The 17,053-nt window shown below is 35.3% G+C and overlaps 1 long non-coding RNA gene across 5 annotated transcripts in view; it reads left to right on the forward strand.

Moving 5' to 3' along the window:
- Window positions 1-17,053, forward strand: part of LOC143253457 (uncharacterized) — a 52,740-nt gene that overhangs the window by 15,712 nt on the left and 19,975 nt on the right. For 3 of the 5 annotated variants that reach the window (XR_013029637.1, XR_013029640.1, XR_013029639.1), the window contains exon 4: window positions 5,091-5,185. This is a non-coding gene — a long non-coding RNA (uncharacterized LOC143253457). Of the gene's footprint in view, window positions 1-5,090; window positions 5,186-7,947; window positions 8,109-17,053 lie in introns of those variants that run through there. The other 2 variants (XR_013029638.1, XR_013029641.1) reach the window with 2 other exon arrangements.

Here is a 17,053-nt window from a genome sequence, read left to right on the forward strand (position 1 = left end):
TTGTTGCCACGATACTTCAAGGTTTCCATGTAGGTTTGTGTAAGTGAGATGTTGTGAACAGTTTTCAAAATGTTAATAGAATAAAGACAAATGTGTCACAAATTAACTGCCACGTGAATTTATTCCTGCACACCGCACAGTATAAAAGATGACCATTATACTTGACAAGGTTACTAATAACTTTCATTGCATGAATTATGTTTTCAAATATTAATAAAATTAGTAATTACCCTTGATAGGTTTATATCTACTGAAAAGCTGTTCATGTTGTTTTATAAAAATAATTATAATGTCTTTGCGAACTCTTGAAAATTACACATCAATACAATGTAGCACATAATTATTCATACTTTTCATTAAAGTAAGATTCATTTAGTCCTCTAGTCTACATGTTCCCAAACGTAGACCTTCTTTGTGATGATCTGTTTATGAATTCTTTCATGAGCTCTTCTATATTTATCTTGTCGACCTCATCTTTGTGAGTGTAACAAACTGCCACATGGTTGAGGCGGCACTAAGACATAGTTGACCTTAACCACGTCTTCAACCGTCTTAATGAGGAAAAGCTGCGTCTGGACATACAAGCAAAATTTTCATGAGAAGAAACTCTTCACTAAACATCTGCTGGCTTGTTTCATGCATTTTACACTAAGCATCCTTCGCACCTTTCAGAGATACTGCTTTTGTTGTTCCTTTGAACATTGGCAACTGAAACTCGAGCCGTTGTGCAGAGATTTCTGGGTAGAAGTTTATAACCGAGTTGTCAATCCTGCCAGATGTGATCACGTTCTCAAGTGCTAGATATTGCCTGAAGTCATTGTTGTCTGCATTGAATCTAGTGGTCAGATGTTCTATAACTGTGTCCACAAATTCAAAATATTGGCTTCTGTAGTAATCTCTAGCTGTTGCAGAATGGTGTGCTGAGCCATCACCTGTGATCCTTCTGGGGGGTCTGCGAATGCGTGGTAGTTCAATAAGCACCAGATATAAGGAAGTTACCTTTTTCTCAGCTTCATCAAATATCTTATTGTAATTTTCCTCTGTTCGCAATACCCGCAGTTGCTGAACTGTCATTGCAGATGCTTCAGTCATGCCAGATACTGTCGCTGATTTTGCTTGGTATGCACGGTACAGTTCCTCTAATGCAGCTAATGGATGCTGAGCCATCAACAATCCTAAAACTGTCTTTTCTTTGTCAAATCTGTCCAGTAGACCTTGTGCTTTCACTACTACATTTGATTTTTCATTTGCTAATTCAGACAAAGAATCAACAATGTCACTGTAGTGATCATGAGCACATGTAATTGCAGATAGGCGGCACAACCAGCGTGTTGGACACAGTGGGCGGATGTATTTAGCTGGACCATTGTGGCTGTCTGACGATACAATATTTTTAAAGATTGTCTTGTATTTGCCTGACCTCTGAAGCAAGACACCAAGTTCATGTACCCACTGGATAGAATCTCGAACACATTCACAAGCTTCAACTGCATGTTGTATTATTAAATTAGCTTTGTGTGCTCCGCAGTGAAAAAACAAAGCTAACGGTTCCTTCTCTTTTATTTTTGCCTGGCATCCACTGCACGCACCACTCATGTTAGCGGAAGTTGATATTTTGAGATTTTGCTTTCTGTCGTGGTATTAGTTATGCATCTGGATGATATGGCTCTCCACACTGTATTTGTGGAGTGTCAGATTTTTCATTACAGCAGAAACTTGTTTCACAACTATTTGGTGGTTCATGATGTGCAATAGTTGCACAAGCATTATCAGACTCGTCCTCTGATGAACATGGTATTTCCTCTGTATGGCAAGTTTCTATTCCTTTGCTTGAGGTTGTTGGATTATCTGCATCTGCATTGTCACTTGTAGTACTAGTAACTGGCTTGCAGAATGTCTAATATCGGAAAGTTTCAGACGCTTGCTTGTCATAATTGCAATCTGTTTCCCAGATGACTCAACAGGTTAAAATACAGTCTTTATTGAAAAAACTCTAACGTACAACGAACGAAGATAGAACAGAATGTAGGTAGGACTGAACTGTACAATGCATTTAAGTCGAACGCGCGAACCTCACAGTGAGTACCGAGCCGACTGACCGCCTGGGCATCACTGGGACAATAATGTGTGCTAGCTATAACACAAGTGATTGCAAGTTTCTCGAAAAATACTTAAACAATCACAAATATATTATATTCCTGTTAAAGCTCATCAAAAGGCAAACACGTTGTGATATAATGTTTATAAGCACGTCTATTAGATAAAAACCTAAACAAAAACTAGCAATACAATTCGAGTAGAGGCTTCAGGCCGTTGAAATCGCTCCTTTTGTGTTCTAATTATACAAGCAAATACAATATTTTTACTATCTATGATAAGAGAATATATTGTTCTTTTACCATAAAGCACCAGCACTTTATTAGAGGGCGGTGATAATTTAAAATTTCATGGCCACAAACACATCTAATGAGCCCTGTTGTAAAATCGAGGCTCAGACTAAATGGAGCGGAGGGGGCGAGGTAGAGCGTGTCTGAATCCGAGCGGCCCGAACCTGTTGTTAACTGTACACTAAACGTACACTATGGTCAGCGACTTCGGCAGCTAAGGAGAGTAAGGCGTTCGACAGTAAAACCGGCTAGACATGCATAAGAACAAACGGCGGAGGAAAACCGCACAATATACACATAAGATTGATGCTAATACAAGCTACAAATGGCCTGCCAGATCTGGATCACAGGAGTTTACGCTTGGGAGTAATATTTTCGAATTTCATGCTATGTTCAGTCTGTTGTGATGAAAATTTTACTTAATCTTACACTATGTACAAGACGTAGGTAGATTATGTGATAGTGCTTGCAGGCCTTGCATGTATACTTAGGCCTACTGACTCATACTTACAAACTATCGCTCAGATTGAAAAAGCTTAGAAGCATGCCTATGTTAAAGATGTACATTTCGGCTACTGAAAAAGCCTACATCTTGGCCTAATTATGTAACTCGATTGGTAAGAACACGGGAATCACAAGAACAAAGACAATTTGTAGGCCTGTGATGCAATAAAACAATTCAACAGACCAAACTGAAGGGGGGATGATTGTATGCACCATACCCCCACCTAAAATGAAAGGGGGATGTATTTCCCATCCCCTCAGGATCTACGCCCCTGTCTATCAGAGATTTTGAAAAGACTGGCATATATATAACCTGAATATAACACCTAGATTCGTTTTACATTCGTGAAATAGAAATTAAACGCACGTTGAAAAAACATAAAACAGTACAAAAATACATTGTAATAATTGCTCACCCTTTTACATAAGTGAAACAGAACGTAACTTCAAAGTAAGGTCGAAAGAACAACAAACAAAAAACACCTTCCCAATTCCATGAAAACATGACTAAAAATAAATACAGTTTTTCTGAACAGAACATCACAGGACTAAAACACCATCCTGATACTAACTGAAAAGAACATCGGAGAAACTTTATTAATAAAATCAAACAATTCTACTGTTAAAAACACCCAAACTTGTCTCTAAAATATCTTTGATAGTTCTTCCTCATATGTTTCTTAGTTTATGTAAGTATTTTACATTAAATATTACACAGTTTTGTATATTGATTCATCTTTCTATTGTTTTTGTTTAACCATACCTAAATAATTTTTAAAATTGATGCTGATTAATATTTATAAGACAAGAAACTGACTTCAAATAAAAATATATCACAGGACGGCTGGTATGGGTATTAACATTTTTACAAAGCTGTTCTGAGATACATGAATAAGTAACTACAATCAATTCTATAATTCAGATACGTTGTTAGATTTTCAATGTTGATTTAAATACCAAAACATTCTTTACTATAAAAACTTGTCTACTTTATAACACTATATAACACAAATTTTGTTCCTGGATAGTATGTATTATTTTTTAATTGCTTATTTCGTAAAAGTATAAAAAATGGCCATTATTCCCTTCAAACTTTGCTTTTGTGACCTGGATAATGAAATTTAGAAATTAACCTATCTTCTATGTAAAAACGGGGAAATTTGCACATTTTCATTCACATAAGATCTGAATAAAACAACGTATGAATAAGGTTTACATGTATTTATACTATTATACAAAAATGTTTAGAAGTGAGTAGTTTTTCGAGATTTGCGACTGTAATGCCAATCACTTTCACGTATCAGCCCCCAGATACAGTCTCGGCATTCGACTTTATTAGATGAAGATCTCTGATTAAGTCATTGAGGTCTCTTTGGTTGGTGTAGTATGGATTTATCTCACCAGCTGCACCTCTTCAACGTCTACCTCCTCTTCTGTTTTGCTGCTCTCTTCTGAGAATAGCTGCTTTCTCTCTGTCAGAGTAGATACAGGGAGCTCAGGGCAGTGTGACACTGGAGTGATCGATGATGGAAGGTACAGATACATGATAGCAAATGCATTCTTGCTACCCCGACGTTTAGAAGGGTCCACTATGCAGAAGTAGCAATTGCTTGAGTGGTCAGTGGGTTCACGCCAAATTCTTCAAATAGCGAACTTCATGGTTCTCTTTTTCTCCCTCTGTACCATCCTGCAAAAGAGCAAAATAAAATTGTTATTGTGAAGAATAAATTTATTTCATCCACAACTAATGTGTAAGAGGTTCATATAAAATATTTTATGTGATATTTTTGGAAATTAAAAAAAAAAAGATGTTTAAGTTTTAAAAGGTCTAAAATTTGTCTAATATAAAATCTTATTATTCAAGCAAGCAAAAATTGTCCGTCTTACCTTCTAGAGACTTTTGCAGTGCTCGCAGGTAAAATGAGGTGCCCAGGGTTTGTCTTGATCCCCGATAGACATGTTGAAATATACCTCGTAGGCTTCACACATTTTAGCGGATGCGTTCACGTGTTTCATGCTTGATATTGCTGGTGCACAAAAATATGGCAAACAGAAATGGGAAAAACCGCGTCTTAAATTAATTTACTCTAATCCTGCCTTGCAAAAACGTAATTTAATAAAAGAACATTCATAACACTTTTGTTAAAAACAATAATCTGGTATTTAATGTATTTTCAATTACTAAGTTTCATTATTCAGGTCATTCGGAGACAACAAGCAATATCATAGACAATATGTGGACTGTATTCCTCTACTGAAAGAAACAATATAAGGAAAATTTACTATTTTGAGAGGTATGTAATATAAGATTGATCTTTTGTGTTATTTCTAACTTTTGTGTTACATTTTTGACATACATCATAAACTGTATTTCGAACTGACATGACTAGAAGTTAGTGAATCATACTGATTTTAATTAGTGACTTGAAAGTATTGTTCATTCACTTATATAAACATGACGTCAATGTCATTGTCAAATGTTTTTTTAAACAACTGCTACACAAATCACTATATGTACCCAATGAATACATTTTATATATAGAGTGAGACAAATACTATCTATTTGTATGATACTCGATACATTAGATAATGTTTTTCGCTAAAGTATTTCTTTTAACAAGGCGACCTAACATCTGGTTTTGAGACTGACTATTTTTATATGCATGAACACTGACTGATGGTTAGCTCTTACAAAATGCATATAAAACAACCTAGTAACTAGCTATGTTACAAAGTGGTTTTCAACATACAGTATTATAAATAATAAATTCAACAAAAATAATCAGCTGCGCATTTGAAAAGAAGAAATAGATGTGTTTGAATATTAGTTTAACATTTAGTATAATTATTCACTGGGTATGTCAACCTGACACCCAGCATTGTAATTTTATAAAATATCTAAAGAATTGTTAAAAGTATTTTATGTGTTTATTTTAAAAATGGTTTATTATGTTTCTTATGTTTTAAAAATCCTGAATAAATTCATGAATATTCTTCACCACAGAACAGTTGATGTTCTAGTAACAGTTACAACTGTAATCTAATGTAACAATAAATTTCTAACAATCCATAAGGTGTAGTGTATAAACTAACATTGAAACTTAAAACAGATATTTGAACATTTAAATATTTAATATATACTTTTACTGTGAAATGATGTTAAACAAATTAATATTTAACCTGTGAGCAAATAATAAATAAGGGATTATTTTTATATTACATTTGTAAGTTTCTGAAACATATTAAGCACAGTTGTGTTCAAATAATAAAACATGAGCATGTGGTATGTAATTCGGAGGTTTATATATTTTCTTTGATTCAGCAAAACTATGCATTTACATTACAAATATAAGAACAAGTTGTATATGTTGACCACAAATACATTAATTGATTAAACACATCTGTCTACTTTAGTATTTCAGGTCATGAACATCACTTGATACCTTATACAAAATGTGTAGTATCAAGGAAAGCAAACTTACACACACTCTTACTTACTTTAATATGGTAATAGATAAGGTCATATGAAGTATTACTTACAGGAGTACTGATCATGAACATATAAATAATCAGTGTTTAATTATTTTTTACCATACTATAGCAGATGTGAAGTTTCTTTAAAGTTTACTTCTGAGTATTTTGTTGTCATTTAAAGAAATATTTAACAAGTATAATAGAAACGAAGACAACTGACAGTAATAAATAATTTCACAAGGTATTAAATTAATTAATTTGAAAAGGATACAATAGAATTACCTACAACTTGTTAATGAGTTGTATTATTAATAAACTAGTGTTAATCAATGAAATATTCAATGTTAATCATTACAAGTCTATAAAGTTTTTCATCAGTATCATAAATATCAATATTAGCAGTTTTCAGTTTATTTATCTATACTTGTGTATCATGATGGTTCAAACATCTGTAAGACAAAGAACAGTTCATGGTGAATATTGTATCTGTTGAGGTTCACACAAGTAGTGGTTTTACTGTTTTATTGTATCTGTTGAGGTTCCCACTGGTAGTGGGTTTTATTGTTTGATGGTATCTGTTGAGGTCACACAAGTAGTGGTTTTTACTGTTTTAGGTTACTGATGAAATCATGGTCAGAAAATTCTTGTGGGAGCATTTTGGTAGTACATAAATATTTTAACACTTTCTTGTATGTAGTAGGTCAACAGCAAATATTCTAGATGTATGATAAATATTGGTAGTTTTTTAATAAGTTTTGATACATAATTTTTACAGTATACACTTGTATACTATTTTTTCTGCATTTACTTTTACTGTGTAACATTCTCTGTTACATATTTTTCTAAATGTAATTACAATATATTTTGTAATTCAGATGTAAGTATTTAATAAGTACTATTATTTTATCATAAACAAAAGTTATATGGTACAACTATTGTCCTGTTACACTTTTAGAATTATTTGTCATGTTTATTATCATGTCATCATCAAGTGAGGCCATATTATATCATTCCAAGGGGTAGTACAGATTAGTATGAGTTAGGAGCTTTACTTCATTACTATGAAATGGAAATGATCATTGGTGTAGTAGCTACTATAAAGAATATAGAACGGTGCACTATGTTCATAGTTTGATCTGACAGTGCAGGACACTTATTATCCTTGATCTCATCTCTCGCTTGTGAAGACATTTGAATTGCATCTTAACCTCTTCTACATGATCTAAGTGGCTTGTAGTTAGATGCAGCTTTGGTCTTCGTGTTTTCATTAGGATTCTTTTGTTCTAATTCACATTAATATTTCCTTGCTTTTATTGTACTATCTGTGTTGGAAATTACACAAAACATTTATGTACTTGTGTTTTGAAGATACTTATAACTGTGTTGAGCATCAGTGTACTTGAATACCACCTGTTCTAAGGCTTAGTTAAATAATTGATTACTGCTTCAGTTAGTGTACTTTTTAAACACAGTATATCATATTCAATAAAATAAATTAATACATTATACACACAAACATGTAAGTAACATTCACATAATAAAATGATATTCATGTTTTGTTTTTTGTTTGTAATTTCTTTAGGAATCTCAAGAATTTTAACATTGTAGTTATAACAGATGATGCTTTCAGAAAATATTCACAAAACCCATTAAGATGATGATGTTATTTTGAGTTATAAAAATGAAGTTAATAATTTGTATTATTTAACGTAAGAATCATTTGATAGTTATGTAGCAAAGTATGATGACCAAATAAATAGTTTACGAGACAGAAGGTACGAAATGTTATATGTATATATTTTTTACATACTTTTAATAGCTGTATGTATACTTGTATATTAATGTGACATATTTTATATGACAGTTTAATACTGTTTTAATAATCAGTTCCAGATATTTTTACTGTCAATTTTGTTGTCTCATTTAGTACCAGTTCTCTTTATCAATCTTTTCACCTAATGTAGTACCTGCTTTCTTTGTCAGTCCCCTCGGTGCGGATTCCTATACATGGTGAGGGGACCTCCCAGGAAAGGTTCTGTTCTTCCAGTTTATCTTATCTGGGATCTAAACATCTGCTCACGTGTTTGCCGTGCGTGGCGACCCGTGGAGGGGAGCAGAGGATCCTGGTGGTTCCGGGGTTCAACCATAACACTCCACTTTGGTCTTGAATTTCTGTAGACGTGCGGCTTTGAGGTGGTCCCCTTGTGCCAATTGGCTAGTTCACTTGGGCTAGGGTCAACCAAGTACCAGTGTTGAATGTTCTCAACAGGTTTTGTGGACATTGGATCTGATACTGGTGTTTGGGTATAGTGCTGACCAAACCCTGGCGTTTCTGCAGTGTCCTTGTTTGACATTGTGGTGCGTCCCCTCGTGGGACTCCATGGTGGGTAAGGTCAGTAAGCATTGAAATTTCCTTTTTTATTATGGATCCTCCAAATAAAAACTTAAATAAAATAGTGAGAAAACAGTTCATAGGTAAACGACCAGTGTTGAAGATTCTGAGCATCTTCAACATCTGGAACACCTGTTGTACCTCATTTTCTTATCCTACATTCTTTTTCAGACAAACCTTTAGGGCAAATGTCTCCCCTTTTTCGTTGAGAAGGGACTAGAGTGATTTGCTGGCTCTTCAAAGTCACTAAAGAAGCTTCGATCTGGTAACATATTGATGGAAACATTCATATCTCAACACAGTGAACTCTTCTTGCACTCAAAGGCAATTGGGGATATATCTATTGAGCTTACACCTCATGCTACTCCGAATTCATCATGAGGAGTTATTGGTGAAAGGGATTTGCAGAACATCCCTGAGTCAGAGATTATCGCTGGTTTCTTCAGTCAAGGAGTTTCTGCAGTGAGATGTGTCTCCACTCGCAAAGATGGAATTACGATGCCGACCAATATCCTCGTTCTGACATTTACATCATCACGACCACCTGCCACTATCAAGGCAGGTTATCTTAATTGCAGTGTACGGCCATACATTCCAAACCCTCTCCGATGTTCTAGTTCGAGCACTCAAAGTCGTCATGGTATGGTTCCTTGACGTGTGCTTCTTGCGGTGGCAAGGACCATGATGCCTACAAGTGTGAAAGGGACCCTCATTGTGTCATTTGCAAGAGCTCTCGCCCTTCCTACTTTCGTTCTTGCCCTAAATGGTTGGAAGAAAAAGAGGTGCAGCGTTTGAAAACAATTCATAACATTACTTATCCTAAGGCTCGAAAGTTACTGTCCACCACTTCATCTCGGATGTATGCTGCTGCTATTCGTTCCACTACTACATTGGGGGTGCAAAAAAGAATCGTTCTCCAAACAAATAAAAAGCCTTTTGACCTCCATGGTTAAAAAGTTGATCAATCAACTTCAAAACCCAACAAATCCCAAGATCCACTTCCTTTGGTTCCGGGTACAGACATTTTCTCGGATAGATCTTTTTCTCCTACCCGAGATGCAAAACGATCTTTCGTTCACGTTCTCAGTCACTGGAATCCCCTTCCAACAGCAAAGGCCTGCTAAGTCGACCCAGGACAGGATCCATGGAGGTCGCTAGACCTCCCTTGAATAAGGACAATAAGGAAAAAGACGTGGTCGTAAACAGAATGGTCCTCCACCAAATTCGCCTGCATGGAGGGGTGGCAGTGTTGGTTGATCAGCATGTGCACACTCTGTCTTTGCCACTCGACACACCTTTGGAGGCCGTAGCCATCCGTGTTTCCTTGGGTCATACCATCACTGTTTGTTCTCTCTCTCTGTCGCCTGGAGAGACATGTGACCAATCAGACGTTGATGCTCTCATTGAACAGTTACCGTTTCCCTTTTTAATCCTGGGGGACTTTAATGGACATCATCCCGTCTAGAGAAGTGTTGATATTGATAGGAGGAGTTCCTCTGTAGAGCATATGCTTTCTGATCACCATCTCTCTCTTTTCAATACTGTTTTTACTACTTGTTTTCATGCACCTAGTCAGTCCTTTACTGCTATTGATCTTACAATTTGCTCCCTTCATTATTCTCCCATTTTTCATGCAGGGTTGACAATAATCCACGAGGCAGTGGTCATTTTCCAATAATTTTGAGAGAGGTTGGCCATGTTCGATGCCACCCGACCTGCGTGCCCCTGTGGAAGCTGGGTCACGCTAACTGGCCCTCTTTCACTGGTCTCGCAGAACTCGATCCTGCCATCTTCTGTAAGCCATCAACAGATGACTGTGTGGCAGAAGTAACTGACTGTATTATACAAGCAGCTGCTCAATGTATTCCTAAAACCTCGACACGTTTTCCACTATATCCTCGTCCGTGGTGAAATCCTGTCTGCCACATGGCACGAAAGGCTCAAAAACGGGCCTGGGATACTTTCTGTAGGTATTCCACACTCTCGAATCGCATTGCTTTCCAGCAGGCCCGTGCACATGCTCGGTGTGTGAGACATCAAACAAGAAGGAATCATGGATTAAGTTCACAACCAGCATATTTTCTACCACCAATTCCAAAGTCATAGGGGATAACATTCAAAAGGTTCAGTCGGCAATATAATTCTGTCCCCCTCTCTATCTTGCTCATTGATGGCCAGGAAGTAGCTGATACTTGGAACATCACCGATACTCTAGGTGAAAGCTTTTGCCGGGTATCTAGCACTTCTGCTTCTTCCTCCACCTTAGCCATCAAGGCTCGGGTAGAGCGATCATTTTTTCCTTTTTAGCTAATTCTCTCTATGAATATAATCGTCCCTTTACACTGGTGGAACTCAAACATGTCCTTCATTGCTCTGGCAGTACATCAGTTGGATCTGATGATGTACAATATGAGATGCTGCGCTATCTCCTGCTTCTCTTGCTAATCCTCTGATTGTTTCAACCGGATCTGGCAAGAGAATATTTTTTCTGATGTCTGACACCAGGATCCCAAGATTTCTTAAAACTACCATCCAGTTGCTTTGACGAATTGTCTCTGTAAGACCTTATAGAGGGAAGTTAATGTTCGTCTTGTTTGGTTCCTCAAATCAAACAACCTCCTCTTGCCCACCCAGTGTCGGTTCCGACGACAGCGCTCCACCGTGGACCACCTTGTTCGACTTGAAATATCAATCAGAGAAACGTTTCTCAAATAACAACATCTTATATCAATATTCTTTGACATTGAGAAAGCTTATGATACAACATGGAGTTTGGCATTTTGTGAGACCTCCATATATGTGGGTTACGTGGCAATTTATATTTAAAAAATAAATGGACAGGAGATTCCAAGTTCGTGTGGGTTTGACACTTTCCCGTTCTTTTCTACAGGAACTTGGAGTCCCTCAGGACTATGTTTTGAGTGTCACACTTTTAGTATAAGAATTAATGCCATCTCTGAACAATTCCCTTTCAATATTGCCTGTGGTCCCTGAGACAAAGTTCTTGGGGATTCTCTTTGACCGTAAGCTGACCTTTATACCACACATCAAGCAGCTAAGAGTCAAATGTACAAGAGCACTGAACATTTTTTGTGTCCTCGCCTCCACCACTTGGGGAGCGGATCAATGTTCTGTGCTAACGATATATCGTGCTCTTATTCGATCGAAACTCGACTATGAATCACTGGTCTCTGGCTCTGTTAGAACCTCGGTTTTAAAATGCTGTATCCCATTCATTATCAAGGACTTCAGCTATGCACCAGGGCTTCCTGCACTTTCCCTGTTCAGAGCTTACACAAAGAGTCTCATGAATCTCCTTTACACCTCCACAATTTGCAACTGTTATTACTATATGTTTAGAAACTTCGTGCCTTACCAAAGCATCCCATCTGAGGTTGTGTTTTTTTTTTTCCTCAGTGGGCCTTACTTTTTTCAGAACAGATGATCTACCATTGCTCCTTTTGGCCTTTGTATCCAGGCGCAGCTGGATAAATTGGGTTTGTCTTTGAATAACATTGGTGTATCCTCTGGTCGTTCTATACCACCATTGCTTCTTACAGTCTTTAAGTCATCTGCGAATAGCTGACAGTATTTCCAATCGGGAGTGTTTGTTGTGGTTCGGTGGTTGTGCGAAGAATCCCCTCTACAGCTCCCATGTTCACTGCTGAACTGTACGCTATTTCTCTTGCCCTATGTCACATAAAAGCTAAGCAGTACTCAAACTGCTCTATTTATACTGACTCGCTTAGTTCTCTATTGGCCATGCAATCGCTTTATGTTAGTTCACACCCTGTTCTCGCCAATATTCAAAACCGACTGGCCCATTTCTCTTTAACATCTACTTCTATCCAGTTTTACTCGATACCGGGCCACGTTGGTATTCGCGGGAACGAGCTCTCCGACACCGCAGCTAAATCTATCTTCTTTGGCATTATCAACGCTGTGTCTGTTCCATACATGGACTATGGTCCTGTATTCAAGGCTCGGCTCCATGCCAGCTGGCAGTCGACTTATAGTGAGCAACGCGACAACGAGCTTTTCCAAATAAAACCCCATATTGGACTTTGGCCGTCTTGCCTTAGTACGGATCGGAAAGAGGAAGTTGTTCTTACTAGACTACGCATTGGTCACAGTTTTTAATTCATCGTTTTCTTTTACCTGGAACTGATGCACTAGTGTGTAGTCTGTGTAACACTCAGGTCACAATGAGCCACATTTTACTTTCTTGCTGTTGTTACGACTCTCAACGACGGCACCATTTTAAACATGTCCATAACGTTAGACAGAGTTATTGGTGATGGTGACACTGTCCACCTTGGTAATGTTTTTAGTTTTTTAAAGGTCATTAATCTTCTTAATTTATACATTTGACCTTTTTTTAATGTGATTCCCTTTTAAGAATCAAAGTCCATCTAGCTCGATTTGAAATTAGAAAATGGCCGTAACGTTAAATAACTCGAAAGCAGGACTAGAAAGGCCAACTTCAGGTGACTAACGCTGCTGTTTAAACTACCCGTTAGCCATCTTAACGAGTTATTATTATAATTTTGCAACACGTTTTGTAAAACCTTTTTATTACTTTCATTTTTGAAAATAGCCATAACGACAAATAACTCGGTCCAGGATTGGAAAGACCAACTTCAGGTGACTGACAGTAGTTTTTCTCACCTGATTCAGGACCAGATTTCTTTAATTTAAACCACACTGTCTTCTAAAGTACTTGAGTTGTTTATTGGCACACTTGTTTCAACTGTGAACCAGTTTTCTTTACCAAACTTTTCACTAGTTACTCTATCAGTTTTGTCTATTGATACAGTATTAAATTTTTGTTACTCTTTTTGCTTGATTGAGTAACAAGTTTGTGTCAATATTTTATACCTTATTTACTACCAGTTTTCTATCATACTCTTCTCTGAGGTATTAAAATTCTTAAATGTCAGTCTTGTCAACCGATTGTATAACAGTTTTATCAAAAAGTCATCTACTCTCTCTTATAAAATAACCAATTCTTTCATTGTCAGTATTGTTAATTAACTCAATATCAGGTTTACTTTGGTTGTTATGGTGTAAATGCTAGCAATGTGTGATTATAATTAATTATACTTACCATAAGACATTAGGAATAGGTCTGTTACATTTTTAAACACTACATGCTGTATCTAGTTCCACAGTTTCAAGAATTAGATGAGTATATCATAATAGTATTTCAACCATACTGTGTTCACCATGTATGTTACTAAATGTTTACTTTTTGAAGAACACTTCTCATTTCTTTCAGAAGCTTCACACTTGTTCAATGTTGACATTACCAGTGTTTATACAGTATTTTTACATGTAGTGAAAGACTTAAAAACTTGTAGTATCCTTCACAACAATTCCCACTTAACGTATGTGCTGAAGCTAATATTTGATTAATGGAACTGGTTTTGAACTTGAATTACTTAAATGTTAACAATACATAAAAGTTGAAGTCATGGTACCATAATTGATACTTCAGATATTTAACTACTTCATCGCAGTATTCTAGAGTACAGATAATCAAGTGATGTAAGACATGGTGCACTAATTTATAGTTCACATATTTAACCAGTTTCATTATAGTGGTTAACATGCAAAATGCAGTTTTCTCTTGGCTATTGTAAATGGAAAACTTGTATAGATTTAGCTGTCTCAACATGGGTTTGGTTGACTTTCCACATTACATCTTTGTGTTTACTTGTTTATAGTTTTGATACTACTAACTGTTAATGCAGTAAATATATCTTCAAGAAACTTAACAGACTTTCAGTAAACATTATAAGTGTTTCACAGAAAAAAGAAAATATTTAGGTGACATATTTGTAATAAACTAAAAAATTTTTCTGTGAATATATTGAGTACTTTTGTCACCAGGCTGTGTGGAAAGTGATCTGAATGTTAGATTGAAAAAAATCTTCATCTGAAAATCTCAACTTTTATTTACTTTATCTACAAAACCTCTTAAATACAATTGTTTGTTTTAGTAAAACTATATTTTATCTGTTATTTTCTCTATACAACGTTAGTCAATTTGAACTACCTCCTGACAACCAAAATTTTTTTCTAATGTTATTATTGAATGTTCTTGGAGAACGTGTTCAAATGTAATACTTTTGTGGCGATTGTGTTTAAAGGTATCTACTTTGTTAGGCCTTTTACATCCTGTAACTCTAGTTGCACATGTCACAATGTTTTACAGAGTTATGTTTAAATTTTAAATCAACGACTTTATTATCAATATACACAGATAAACTTGGTATAAAAACTTAGTTATCGAACACAATTTTAATATTATATTAGTTTTAAGTTCTTGATCTTTAAAAAATCATAAATTTCTCTGGTATTAGAATTCTGACATTTGATCTCTCGGTCTTTCCTCTTCTCTAATTCGTTGAACATCCCTTCAAAACAATAAGAAATTTAACATAGATTTCTAATTAAAATATAAACAAATTATAATGTTTATATCTCTCATTGTTATTATTCTACAAAACATAAACTGGTTAATCAGACTCACCTATTGCTTTCCATCTTTCACAAATACCAACAGTTCTCTTTAATGTTTCACACAATATTATTTATACCCAAGAGAGAGCTAAAATTTTAATATATCAAATAATCAAGTTTGTTGATTTCTTTACAAAACTGCCTATTTTGTCATTTGAAATTACACTGGAAAGCTTAGCTGAATTTCTTTAGGGATATTATTGCAGAGTCAGAAATCCAGAAATTATCATATTTATTGGACAGTGTTTTCTGTGTGTTTAATTACATAAAGCATTATTTATTGCATGAATACCATTAATATATAAAAAAGTAAGCTCATATTTTATGATAGAAAAAAAGAAGAAAAGACCAAGTTGTATACTTTTCTTTATTCATTATAATAACAGTAAGTAAATGGTAAAAAAAAATAGAAAGTTATGAGGTAAAGTAAAGTAAGAAATAAGAGATTCTTCTTAATAAGTATGCTTGTGATCAGTTCAGGATTGTATAATTTGATATGCTAATGTTCGTTGTATATTTGTTGAGGGATTTACAACTAATGACACCTGAACCAGGTATCTAATAACAGTTAAATTTTTCAATCGAACCGTTCGTCGGGGCTGAAAAACTGTTTTCTTCAATGAAGCTTTCTGCATAAATTATATCTTTTCCTGGATTGATTCTTTTATAACTAGTCTGTTCAGAATTCTTCGGGTTCTTAGTCCATCTTTTCACTAATAAAATCCAACACAAAATTTTGTACAATACATTTAATACAATATAAAGAATACAATTTAAACTTGTCTTAATTTATTATTTTACAATACTAATTTAAAAAACGTAGTATATATAAATACATAGATGAATACTATTTACAACAAAAATGTCATTCATAGTTCTTACGTATTTATCTCAGAAAGGCTGGTATGGGTATTAACACATTTATTGATAATCAGAGAACAACGTTTAGACCTTTCTACGTCATCTTCAGGTTAACAAAAAGAGCTTGCAACTCACCGTTGAAAGAAACGTGTCATAGGGACGAGAGTGTAAACGGGTACGGGATTGTAGGGGCGATGCAATTGAATGTTTGGTGATTGATTAATATAGGTATGAAGGTGTTCGTTTACATTAGTTTAATTTTAGTTTTAGTTTTTGTATAAGTAGGGCTTTTTTGATTTTGCGTTTGTTTATATTTGTTTCTCTACTGAGTATATGGGAGTTTTCTATGGTTTGTTGTGTATATTCGATTTGCAGTGTTCAAAAACGTGTGAAGGTGACTTTTTATGTTATTTGAATCTGGTTTCCATTTTTCTACTTGTTTCTCCAATATAGAAGTCGTGGCAGTTATCACATTTTATTTTATAAATAATGTTGGTGTGGTGTTTGTCAGTGTAGTTTTTACATAGTATAGACCTCAGTTTTGTGCCTGGTTTTTGAATAAATTTGGTATTAACTGGAATGTCATATTTTGTTACTAATTTTTTGCCAAATGTTGGTTATTTGTTTGCTGATGTCAGGAATATATGGTATACAGCAGTATATGGTTTCGTGGTTTTTTGATTCGTGAGTTGTATTTACTTTAGTTGGTTGATTTTGCTTTTTTTCTAGGTGTGCGCGTATAATCTTTTCTACGGTTTGTGGAGGAAACTTATTGATGTTGATGAAGTATTGTTTTATTTTGTCTAATTCATCGTTAATTTTATCTGGTGAGCATAGTTTTATGGCTGTGTTTATTTGGTTTCTTAGTATGTTGAGTTTTTGTTTTGTTTCATGTGCTGAGTCCCAAGGA

This window comes from Tachypleus tridentatus, chromosome 6 (genome assembly GCF_004210375.1).
Source record: "Tachypleus tridentatus isolate NWPU-2018 chromosome 6, ASM421037v1, whole genome shotgun sequence".
Taxonomy (NCBI): Eukaryota; Metazoa; Arthropoda; class Merostomata; order Xiphosura; family Limulidae; genus Tachypleus; species Tachypleus tridentatus.